The 10,310-nt window shown below is 37.7% G+C and overlaps 1 long non-coding RNA gene across 1 annotated transcript; it reads right to left on the bottom strand.

Moving 5' to 3' along the window:
- Positions 1–6,055: 6,055 nt before the first annotated feature.
- On the bottom strand, positions 6,056–7,126 carry LOC148112565 (uncharacterized). The gene is made up of 2 exons (XR_015729065.1): positions 6,906–7,126; positions 6,056–6,239 (listed from the first exon to the last, which is right to left on the bottom strand). It is a non-coding gene; the product is annotated as an uncharacterized LOC148112565 (long non-coding RNA).
- Between the last annotated feature and the right edge of the window lie 3,184 nt (positions 7,127–10,310).

Genomic DNA, 10,310 nt, shown 5'->3' with positions numbered 1-10,310 from the left:
TGATGATTTTATGACGAAAATCATAAAATGAAGAAAAACTTCATTTCTCCCCCAAATGCTACCTCATAGGAGCATTTTCTTCTTTCACTGAAGATGGCTGCTTTGCACATCTACAGTGGCTCTTAAGACTCAGTTGAATGGGACAATAAGTCTGGTAAGGCTGCCTGGTAAAATATAAGCATATTAAAAGTCTAACCAGGTACTATTAACATCACCTCCTCTTTCTCTGATCATCTGATTTCCTATTTTCCTTCAGGGAAATCCTTCAGGGGATTAAGGGAAGCTGCAAAAAACAGAAAGTGTCCAAGTTGGCATTAATATGTCCAGGCTCTAGAGCAGAAATGGGGAAGTATGGTCCCTTTATGATTTGTGGACTTCAACTCCCAGAATAGATGGCTCAGGAATTCTGGGAGTTGAAGTCCACAAGTCATCAAAAGGCCATAGTTCCCCACCCCTGCTCTAAAAGATTCTAAAAATATGCAAATAAGTTCTTCCTCCTCTCTGTCTCCCTTTTTCTCTACTGCGCCTGCTGCCCCTTTTCTTTGCTGTCACATCTTTTGTTTTTGTTTCTTGTTTTTGTTCTGAGAAACAATATGTTTCCTATTGGTACTCACCAACAATAAGATGCTCACCATATCTCTACATTTATAACAGAAAAAATATTCATACCAGAAACATGCAATTTTAATTGTCTACACCCATAGTCTCGCACCAGAGGTACCGCCTTCAGTTTACTTCATAGTAAAACAAGCTCAGATGTAGCTCCTGAATGCAGATCATGTAATTGCCTGGAGTGTCATTCTGGAATCAGTCACAGCTACACAGAAGGCTATTTTATTCAGAGACACAACTTTGTATCTTTGAATCTAAAGCACAATATATATATTTATTTATTTGTTTGTTCGAATTTCTCTACCGCCCTTCTCCTTTCGGACTAATATAGGCCTAATAAGCACTTTACTATTATTTATGCTATTCCTACTCTGAAGAAACTGTAGCAAGGCAGTGAATGGCCCAGCTATAGAATTTCAAAAAATGTGTCAGACAACTTAACAAGTACCAAGCAGATAAACTATTCCTATAAAAATGACCAGCAATGCAGGAGAAAATATCTTCCTGCATCATTAGTTTTGTTTGTGCAGTGGAGAGGGGAAAAAAATCACATTTCCCCCTCTCATGTTTTCAGTAATTTTTCATGAAAGGGACTGTGTTTTCATACATTTCCTTTAAATTCAATAATTTTTTTTGTGGCAGGGCATGATATCCTTTCACATTTAATGACAAGATGGTCAAATGGCATCTTTGTTCACAGTACATTTATGGAGAACAGCTGTACAAACCTGAGAGAAAATGTAGCTGCTATAAAGAATTAAAGGCCAAGTTAATATCCTTTTGCCTTTGAATCCAAAGCACTGTTCAGGCTACTAATCCTTTTGATATAACTCATCCTGAAGTCTCCCTCACTAGAGAAAAACTGATTAAAGAAGACTGACAGAGAAAAATTAATTGTGTCTATTATAGAACATGTCCCTTATGCTTATCAATACCAGCCTGATTGAAGACACTCAATAAATGAAAAACATGCTTGCTATGTTGTGATGCGAATTAAAATGTCATCCTTTGTGACTTCAAAGATAACAATCTATTCCCACCCCACAAAAGACTTCTTAGAAAGCAGAAGTGATATATTAGGCAGCCATTTTCTTGCTTCAGAGGCCAAAACCATGGCATATAACATGGCTGCTATAAAAAAAGGCTTCTCTGCTTCTGATCTTTTGTTCACAAGTCAGTTTCAAATGACTTGTGATCCTTTTGCCATTAAGGGTGGGGATTCAACAACCTGAATGAAATTTTCACCCAGCCTAATAACCACACACAGATTTCTTGGGCCTCCCTTGGTGCTATGAATAAATTGGAAGTCTTCAATTAAACATAATTTTGGAATCAATAAACTATCAAAGCCAGTTTTTGAAGCAGTTGAAGATATAAAAACCTAATTTGAAATGTTTGTTATATATCTGGTAACTATTAAAACTGTAAAAAGCTTGAAAGATTAATTCAGTTTAAAGGATATTTGATGGAATCACTCCTTTATTGAACTAAATCCTTGAATATAATCTCCAGGGTGATCTTGATGCTTTCAGTTTGCTTTGGATTAATATGGCATTTTATATATGGAAGGAGGAGGGAGGGTGAGAGAGTCCTGAGAAATGTTATGGGCTCTTTGATAACCAGTGTGATCATCATTTCCCAAATTTCACCTCCTGAAGGAGAGTTGCTTGGTCCTTGTTTCTCATTCTTCTGCTAGAATTTGTTTAGGCAGATTATTTTGTAAATTGAGAGAGAAAGAACAACATTAAGATTGATTCTGATGCAGAAATTAAAATCCAGTTTGCCATTTCTTGTATGAAATTATACTTTTGCAACCAACCCATTCTTTTTCTATCCATATTTCTATAACCTCTTGTGCAATTCTTAAGTTATTTCAACCTTCTTTTAATTTCTCTTTTTATCATCATTCCTTTAGAATTATTTATTTTATTTCTGTTACTTGTTTGTCTTTGTCTTATTTTGTTATTTTGTTTCTCCAGATGTATCTAGACTAGGTGCTTTTTAGTCCTGTATTCCAAGGATGTTTATTGAATATGAGGCCATTTATTTGGAGACTGTTTTAGAGCTAGGCTTCCACTGTATCTTGTTATCTCTGAAGGACATGTAGATCAGGGGTGTCATACTCAAGGTCCATGGGCCAGATCCAGCCTGCAGGGTGCTTAAATCCAGCCCACAGGGCCAGCCTGGAAATATCAAAGACTGGCCTGTAGTACCTCTGCCAGCCAAAAATGGCCCATTTTCGGCTGGCAGAGTGCTGCAGAAAGCCATGGAAGATGGAAACGAAGTGCGGGGGAGCCATGTGCGGGCCCCCCATGCCCGATTTGGCCAGCAGAATGCTGCAGGAGGTGTCTGTCCTGTCTCCCCCTCGCTCCCCCCCACAACCGGCCCGTGGAGAACTACAATGCTGATCCGGCCCTCAAAGAAATCCAGTTTGATACCCCTGATGTAGATTATTTAAAATCTTCTGTGGCCAAATATCAAAATAAATACTTAAAACTGTAAAATGAATAATCAGTATACAAAAAGAACAATGGATTTCTAGCAATTGCCAGACTATATTTAAGAATGCATATGTGCACATGTGTCTATCTACCAACCTACCTATGAATAACCACTTACTTTGAATAACATTGAATAACTAGAGTAAAGGACAACTGCTTTGAAAACAACACTGGAAAAATTAGTTCACAAAAATATCAGAGTTCAATAACACTAGCAGAAGCACTGAATAAAGGGAGAACTTGTGTTCTCTTTTCAGAGCTTGAACATGTGTGGCAGAGTGCGGTTAGAGCTTTTAAGAAAAACAGAGAAGTGTTTCCAAGTAATCTTTCTTTCATAAAAGACAGTCACATGACATTGATTCTGAAGAAACCCAGACATGATGGGGTCAAACTACATGTGATATTCAGCTGCATGTAGTTTCCAGCTTCAACTCATGTTAATGCACTTTCTCCCTCTCTCTCTCTCCCTTTTTCTCCAAAATGCATTTGCAAAGGCTTCAATCTGGAAAAAGAAGTAAATGCACTGACTGACTGTCTGTCTATCTATGGAGAGAGAGTCAGTCTATCTATGGAGGGGGGGGGAGAAATAGATTTGAATAACAGAATATATATAAGATGATGAAGGGAGGAGAACTTGTGGCTCAGAGGTTAATAAAACTGCCTAACATTCAGGCAGCCCAAGTTCGAATCCAAGTAACTAGCCTAGCTGATGGTCTTCCAGTCCAACCACTTGCTCATGCAGGAAACACTTCACTATTTCAGACAAATGGTTCTCCAGTCTCTTCTTAAAAACTTCCTGTGTTGGAGCACTCATAACTTCTGGAGGCAAGTCATTCTGCTGATTGTTGTGTTGTTGTTTTTTTGCTTTGTTTTATTCTGACCATTTTTCTTTGACCTATTTTTTCTTTAAAAATATTTCTTCCAAATAACATTTCCTTCTCCCATTCAAATATAAAAAGTATATTGGCACCCATTGTCTTCTCTTGGTTCAGAATATGGAGCTATCAAACGGGTCAATTTCTTTTTTTACTGAAAACTATCAAACTCGTCATTCTGGAAAGCCATGAAACACTTGGAAGAATTATTGCTAGAAAACTGCCAGTACCATTGGATGTTTTGTTCAGAAGAATAAAAAAATGTTTCAGAATTCCCCAGAACATTTTATTTCCAGAATGAATCTTTTGCACATACTTGTTTTCCCACCATTCTCATCTTTTTCTGAGCCATTGACTATAGTGGAAAGAAATGAAAAGACACAAAACTATTGTCCACACTGGATAAAGTGAGAAGTAGTAATGGGGGTCTGATGTGAAAAAGGAAAAATAACAGAAGGAGAACTTTTATTTTCCTGTGTCAGGATGAAAAAATAAAATAAAAACTGTTTCCTCAATTTATACTTCTGGAGATCTTCCATGGAGATCTTCAAGGAAAAGGAAGGATAGGAAACTTCTGCAGGTTTTTGGAGATGTTCAGCGTATAGTCTGGGAACCTCACACTACTGACACATTCATGACTCTTTATTCACACATATGGTGATGCTGAGCTTTAAAGGAAGCCTGTGCATTACCATTAATCTGGCTTCTGGTAAATAAACTAACAGTGATTCGTACAGTGACAAATCAGCAAAAAGGCAAATAGGAATATTCCATACCCTGAGCCTAAGAGGTCTGTAAGGGGGCATGCATAACTGTGCCAGCGTGCCTACCGTCCCTGTCCTAATATTCCTTTTTACTTACTCTTTTCATGTATTCAAATTATGTTTATACTTTTACCTGTAATCTTATATATGCTTGACAAATAAACTTATGATTATAAGGAAACTCTAGTTCAACAATGCCAATAATATCTAGCTCAGATACTGTTAGATATATATGTCAGTTTTAATAGTTAATCAGTAATTCACATATTAAAATACACATTTGTTAGTTTATTTATTCAATTTTTACAGCCGCCATCTCAGTCAATGACTCAGGGCAGCTTACAATTTTACTGTGACCTATATATCATAAACTTAATGTTCATTATGTCAGGTTACTCATGGTTTCAAAGTTAGCTTAGTGCTTCATAGCTTTTTTGCTATAATTCCTGTGATCCCAGGAAAACAGCCAGTTTCTAATCCAATATTAGGGCCCAAAGAGGGAAGAGGAGAATTTTTAGATGGTGCCAGTGACACTTAAGGCAAATCTTCAAACAGCCATAAATAAGAAGATTGCAAAAAGATGTTCTTAGAGATAGTGCCAACATCAGACAGCCAACAGAGCAAATGAATGCAATAAGTTTGACACAAGAGCTACTCAATCATGATTCACCAATCAAGGAAAAGGAAGGATAGGAAACTTCTGCATGTTTTTGGAGATGTTCGGCGTAGAATCTGGGAACCTCACACTTCTGATGCTGAACCTTAAAGGAAGCCTCTGCATTACCATTAATCTGGCTTCTGGTAAATAAACTAACAGTGATTCTTACAGTTTAATCCCTTTGCTGTGGTCCATGGAGGCAGGGTCAATCTAACCAACTTTTATTGGTTCAGTAATAAATGTGTGGTTTTCCCCAATCATGCTGAGCTATAAACAAGAAAACCACATTGAGGCTTACCACTTCACTTTTAACATGGTGCTTGGGACTTCCACCTCTTCATTTCCTGACCTAAAGGGATTTAGTGAAATTCTTCCCGATATATTCGGAAAGCAGCAGATTGTGGAAGAGCAGCAAAACGCAATGTCTTACCTTAGTCTTCCTCTCTCACACACCGGGAAATTTGATTCTTCAGACTAAATATTTTTCCAAGAATTATGCCTACTTGGAAATCAACTAAAATATACATAATGAAGATAACATGACTTATTTTTAAAGTTATTTTTAAAGGCTTCCTTAGGGAAAGGGATGTTGGCTGAAATTGCCAGTTCTCTGGCTTGCCAGATCAGGAAAAAAAATGCCACAACGACTATTGGAATTGTACTTTATTGCTGTGGAGTAATATGACAGGATATTGAAAGAGTGACAAATCTTCTCTTTCCTCTTGTCGGAGACAGCAAAGCAATCTTGAGTTCAGTTGCTCTCCTTCTTCTCTTTCAGGGCTAAGCTGCAATTTACATAATGGCTATTGAATATCTTCTTCAAGGCCATCTGTGAACAGAATGAACAGGAACATTTTCAAAGGTGAAATAACAATGTTAGTTTAGTTCATTCATAAATTGTTTCAAAAATACAGCTATGTAGGGGGTTCTTTTTCTTTAAATTCTACTTTTGAAAGTGCTTTTTTTAAACAATGGGAATATTCTATACCTGGCTGATAACCACAGCATTTTTTTTTCCAAACTTGTAATGAAAAGAAGATTTGAATAACTGAACCTAAGAAATGCCTTACAAGTGCCATGATTTGTGGATAATCGTGGATAATCATAATCATAGGTTGGAAAAGTCAAGGTTGCCTGGTTCTCATATAATACTAAACTGCAATAATGATTTACAAACTACAATTTAGTAACTACAACTTCATAAGTTATGTTAAATTACTTACTTAAATTAGCAACAATACTGTGGTTTGGACTGAATTACGTTGCCATTAAAAAAATTAAAATTTCTTAAAACATCATTACAAAACATCCCATATCCGCATATTGGACAGAAATGGATGAATAGAAAAGACATTATAAAACTTCATAAAACAATTGTGAACCATTATTTTAAAAGTTGCTAGACATTAACTGTTTCATTCTAGAAAAACCTTCCCACATGTAATTTATCCCTAAGGCAGTTAAATCCTCTAGAAATGACAAGATAAAGCTGTACCTCTGCAGACATGCAATCTCTTGGGATAGCACGATGAACAAACTGTTTCCACAATGCATTCTTTATTTCTTCTAGTGGTTCCCTAAGGACCAAAATCCACCCAAGAAGATTGCTTCTTCTAACAACTCCTTGCTTCTTGAAATCTACTGCATTCTGCTGTAAATTTGGCCAGAAGGACTTCAGAAGAAGCAAATTCAGATTTTTTTTTTTTCCTGGCTAGGTCTCATATATTCTACATTCAGTGGTTCTGTCTTTCTCTTATTCCCCTAATACTTCCATTGAATACCATTGTATTTAAACTTCTTAATAATTTGGAACTGTGAACAATGCTTTGTAAATTCAGTATCTGCAAGCTCATTTGCCTATAAAGGAGAAAGGAAAAATGCTATAATAGACATACCAAAATTTTTTTTTTAAAAAAAAACAACTTTAAAATATGAATCGATAGAAAAAAGATACCTTTGTTAATGGTAATAGTAGTTTTACTAATGACTGCTACAAAATACTTTCATCAGAGTAACCTCAGTTAGAATTACTATTACTCAGAAAGTACTATTCACTTAGTACTTTATAAATCTTAAAACTGCATTTTCAAAAACTTTTAACATGAAGTCCAGTTGGATACTCTTCAAGAGTCCCTTGGGAGTTGGGCGGCATAGAAATGCGATAAATTAAATTAAATTAAATTAAATTAAGTTCCTGAATAGTCCAACAGTATTAAAAGATCTTTGCTATTTTCATACATTTATATAAATGTACATGAATCAATTTGGACTTGTACTGGAATATCAAGCTGTCAAGAAAAATATTTCCTGATCCTATAATTTCATGTACTTTTATTGAATTAACTTCAGATCTTCAGGGCGCAAATGCTGTCCTCTATAATTGAGATATGGAACCAGATGATACCTGGGCCACTATCTAGATTTTTAGATAGTGTTCTACTGACAATTTGTGGGTCAAGATATACACCAGAGGCCAAGATCTTGACTGAATTTAGAAAGCTAAATAGAGTTAGTGCTTGCTTGATTGGTACAAATTAATATCCGAGTAGTGCTTAGATGGAAAAAAAATTAGAGTTGTAGATTAGTCTGGGAATTCGAAAAACATACTGGAAGACGGTGAGAGCAAATCAGGAAACCCATCACGAACTGGTTGTATGGGAGCCAGAAGTTACCTTTGTGTACAACAAAGCAATAGATGTAAACAAGAGATGAAATTTTAAATGTTAGCTCAGAGCTCTCTGAGGAGCATTAAAAATATATAGATTTAAATTTTGTTCAATAAAAAATTACCTTTAGGTACCTTCCTTATTGAGAAATTAGTTTACAGTAGCATGGGAAACTTGAGTCTAGGAAACTTGTATTTTCTGCTGGAAATGTGATGTTTGACATGTAAAAGAAATGCACATGGAAAACAAATGTTCAAAGCCCAGACATATGCAATACTGATTATTATCATATTGGAATAGTCATCTACAGTTTGTTTGTTTTAGGGGGAAGGTACAGGGATTCAGTCACATGTTATTGTTGCATAGGGAAGCCAGAGCAGAATAAATTCAATGTGTCTAAAATTGAGTGAAAACCACACTAGCCAACAATAACAGCAGAAAAGAATTAAAAATGAGCTGGGGAAGCAGGAGAATGGAACAAATGGCTTTGCAAGTACACCTTAATTGTGACTTCATAATTAGGGCACCGAGGTTCTAAAGGAAAAACATCCATATAAATACAAAGGTTGAAGTCAGGGGTGGGCTGCTGAGGTTTCACAGGGATTCAGGAGAACCTCTAGCTAAGATTCTGTGCAGTTCAGAGAACCCTCAAATCCCCCTCCTGGTTGGCCCCGCCCCACCCACTCCTCCCCTCCCTTCCCAGCAGTCCCCATGTTGCCCGTTTGGATGCAGGTAAGTGCAGGGTGCGTGCAGAGGCTTGGGGAGGGCAAAAAATGGGCCTACCAGAAGTTCGGGAAGGTCTGCCTCCAGAGGACCTCCGGAGCCTAGGGAGGCTGTTTTCGCCCTCCCAGAGGCTCAAGGAAAGCCTCCGGAGAAAGCCCACCATGTCCACCCAGCAAACGGGCAGAGAACCCCTTACTAACATTTTTGAAGCCCACCCCTGGTTGGAGTGTAGTGTATAAAGCTTCTATTTTAATATTAATAAAATTTGTATTCTGCCTGACTCCCAACAACTTGCAATAACAAAAACAAGAAAAGTACAATAATAACCAAACAGTAATAATATTTCTTTGCAGAGATGGCATTTGCTATCTGTTGCTGTCTTCTCAATTCTGACTTTATGTAGGTTGTCCGCCATTGGTCATTTAACAATCATTCAACGTTATGATGGATTCAGAACTTGTACAGCACATCCGGCAATCATAAAGCCATCTGGCCTACAGTCATGTGTTCACAATCTGGATGTATGGCAGCCTGCTTGCACCTACAACCTGCGATTGAGTGATTGCCATTTGCAATCTTTTCTGCTGGCTTCCCCAGAAAATCAATGGGGAAACCAACAGGAAAAGATGTGATTTGCTGCTGCCTGCTGAGAGGACTACCTCTCATCTCTGGGGCTTGCTGAAAGAGCTGCCTGCCACTCTGTGTGGAGGAGATATTCCCTTCTGGTGGAAAAATTGTTTGAGAGCAACAGGGTTGTCTGCCAGGAGGGAATTTCAGGTCTGTGTGGATCTGAGTTCATCTCCCCAGAGGGGAACTTTCTAGCCTGATAAAGAATTTCCGATCCTCTCCGTCTACTGGGGGGGGGGGCTTTATTGGGCTGAAAAAACAAAGTTAAATTACTGAAGATTTAGCTGCATTCCTGCAGTTGAATGAAGGATTTTCCCCAAGTGAGAGATTTCCTCTTTTCTCCATCCTTTGAAGGGGAATTGGACTGCAGGGATTGAAGTAAAATTAAAGCAGGAGATATCTTTCATTGAGCTGCAGGAATGAAGCTGGAATCTTCAGGATTTTTATCTCTGTTCCTGCAGCCAATCTAATGATTTCCCTTTCAGTGGACAGATGGAACAGAAATTCTTCATTGGACTGCAGTCATAGATCTCAAATCTTGAAGATGTTAGTTCTGTTCTTGCAGCCTGATGAGGGATTTCCCTCCCCTCCCAGAGCCACCCCAAGACAGTCACATTTCTTAACTGAGGCTACATCTGCTTAACAACCAGGGAGATCACTGAATGACCACAACTGGAAGTTCCAGGACTGCTGTCATTGAGCAAAGTGATCATGTGGGTTTCTTGCTTAACAACTACTTTGCACAGTGAGCCCAATTGTGATAGTAGGTTGAGGACTTCCTGTATGCATTTGTTCTTAATGCTTAGCTTTATGCAGAGAGAATTAGCCCCTGTCTTTTTCTTCAACTTTTCTGCCTTAGACATTGCCTAAGGTCTTGTTATCCA

The sequence above is a fragment of the Pantherophis guttatus genome, chromosome 8 (assembly GCF_059756535.1).
Source record: "Pantherophis guttatus breed Tessera chromosome 8, ASM5975653v1, whole genome shotgun sequence".
NCBI lineage: Eukaryota > Metazoa > Chordata > Lepidosauria > Squamata > Colubridae > Pantherophis > Pantherophis guttatus.
Note: the sequence above shows the minus strand (reverse complement) of the source record. Positions and strands in the feature narration are given on the sequence as shown.